Raw genomic sequence first — 3,057 nt, forward strand, 5'->3', positions numbered from 1 at the left:
GCACTGGATATGAGGTCATTTGTGTTCATTTCTGTGCTTGAATATCATATTTATATAAATATGTTTGAACCTTCACGTACTTAGAGTGCCATTCGCTATGAGCTGTTGTTATTTTAAAACATAGAAATACAGAAGGTATTATTTATCGATAGAACCTATTCTAATTTCTAGTGTCATAATCTAGCCAAAGCAATACATTAAGAGAATGAACCCCCTTTTTTTTAATAAAATTTGTTACAATTTTCACAAACCTTCTAAAATATCCCCTGATTTCCATTAAGAACATCATGATGATTCATTTATACTTACCCATCTTTCATGTTGGTGATTAAAAAAAAACAAACCAGTTTTAAAATTATTCTACTTTTAAATATATATTTGCCTCATTCTTCGATTTCCTTTAATAAGCTTATTTTGAGTTCATGTAAAATTTGTGAAACCTAACAAACTCCAGAGTTCATGGATAAACCACAAATTACCAACTAAAATTGATAATACAGAGAATTTATGCAACTAATTCAATCAAAACACCTTCTTATTTCATTCAAATTAGAGGTAAATGGAATATTTGTCTGAATTACACTTCATTTTACAAAACAGACCAGAGGCTCTCAAAATGCAATAGATAATAAAATTCTACCCAGATGCAAACAGGTTTACCCAGAGATATATTTCAAGGTACAGGCGATTCTTGACTTATTTGTTTAAATTTACTAGATCCCTAACTCTTGAATGTGATAAGATAGGGGACAGAAAGAAGGGGAGAAAACACATTGTATTCTATTCTAATTAGTTTCAATAAGTGTTCTTTTTTAATGGTATTGTCAAAGTGTTGTATTGAAATGATCCTGTAGGGTTATTACATTGTTAACGCTTCTCTGCATTTGCTTAACTTACTACCATGACCACTAAAATATTTAGGGTATCTGCAGAGTGGAAAGTAAAGACGACTGTATTTTTAAGCAGATGCATTTGCATACGCATCCATTAAACATTAAAGACATTAAAACCCACAAAGTTTCTAAAAGACATTTTAATGTGCAATTTTGAGGAACTAAAATGTCTTAATAATTTTATAATTTACCAAAAAGGGACTGCCTAAATACTAAAATGATCACCTTTGTAAAAAGACCTAATCAGAACTGTGAGAGTTTTAGTTTCTCATTCGTATTCTCTGTAAAACAATAAAGGAGCAAGCACACTTTCTGAAGCCTGGAAGCCTGGAAATGTGTTACCTTGTGGAATATTTAAAGCAAGTTACCATTCTGGCTCTTTCATATGACTATAAAAGCAACTGAGCTCACAACACACCGTGCAATGGCGGATGATAGCAACGTATGACATTATATCTACCATAAAATGAGAAATGTAATTGATTCACTCATATTTCTACATATGCCCAAAGCATTTAATGACTGTAGAGTTGGAATACTGACAATGTTAATCATTTTAGTTAAAAAACAGGTTATTTCTACTCTGTTCCATTTGTACTTAGGTGACGTGTGAACTGAGCAAAGGTGTCCTTGTTCAATAGAAATAGCCAAGTTTGGGAATCCACTTAGATATATATATATATATATTTTTTTTTTGATTTCTCAGTATTATTAGTTTGAAGAACTATGAGGTAAAATAAATAAATAAATAAAGATCTTTGCCTTTTGTAAGAACATGTTTTATGTATGATTGAAGTTTTTACAACACTCCGAAAAAGCCATCCGATGTTAGATTTAAAAATAAAATCAAAAGCATTTTCTGACATAGTACACATGAAAAATTGGAAATTCCAATATCTTCAATAGAAGTTGTAGAAAGTGTATGTCTCCTTGGAGTCTGACACCCACTTAACACAGCAGAAAATAAGGTACTATACTGTAAACAAAAAGTACAGTAAAGGACAGTTGGAAATTTACATAAGAATAGTTCATAAACATTTTGGTCTTTCCATAACAGTTTTTATATAAAATGAATAAAAAAACCTTTAGACAGCTGTCATCACTCTTGTTTGACCACTTTTCACTTATATGCACACGGACATATTTATATAGCAATATATTGATGCACCGTTACATGGATATTAAACTATGATTACTGCTTTGTAACTGAGATGTGCATTATCCAATCAACATTATCCATAGTTGAAATACTCTTACATTATGTATTCTTGTCATGTTGTATCTAGAAAAACATGAAAATATAACTTTACATTATTTCAATTATTTACATTAGTTCAAGCTTGACAGAGAAAAATTGGTAAGCTACAATTTTTAGAAGAGTAGGCCCAGAGGTACAATAAATAGCATTGATTGTATAGAGTCATCTTTTTCATTTTTAAAAACTCATTTTAAGTACAATATGGAAACAATTAGTCTGCAATTTGGTCATTCTAGCACGTATTAGTAAAACTTAAAATGCACCTCCAACATTCCTGATGAGGAGAAATGCACAAAAATATCGTACTCTCTACGGATTTGTGATCAGGGATGACTAAATTTGGTGAAGAACATCACGATACCACATGCCCCCACGTTCCATGGTCGGGGCTGTTGTTTAATCCTACATCATCTTTCCCTTCTGTGGAACATAATCAATAAAAATGTTTTCAAGGCACTTAGTAAGATACCAAGTGCTACACAAAGGCTTACTTGCAGAAATAAGTAATTATTTTAATAAAAAAATATTAAAAATAACTATTGGATGTTAACAATTGTTTAAAACCCTAAATTAATTTTATTGGGAGGGGGGAGCTTTAATAGAAACAAATGGCCTTTGATGAAGGGAAAGAGAGCTCCTTTAATTTTTTTAATTAGAGAAATAGAAGCTCTTTAGTCAAAAGTTACAGAAATGTGATGTTTTGTCCCCATTGCGCATATTAAAATAGCCATTCCACGTGAGGGATAAGAATAAATACAACATATTAGGGTTGTTTTTATTGATGGCAATGGGAAGAAACTACATTGCAGGTGACTCAGAAGTGCTTAAATTATTCATAATATATAAGCTTTATAACAGCTCTTCTAATTTTGAAAACAAAAACTTAGATTTAGCTTATGGAATTTG

The sequence above is a fragment of the Panthera tigris genome, chromosome B1, assembly GCF_018350195.1.
Source record: "Panthera tigris isolate Pti1 chromosome B1, P.tigris_Pti1_mat1.1, whole genome shotgun sequence".
Classification (NCBI taxonomy): Eukaryota; Metazoa; Chordata; class Mammalia; order Carnivora; family Felidae; genus Panthera; species Panthera tigris.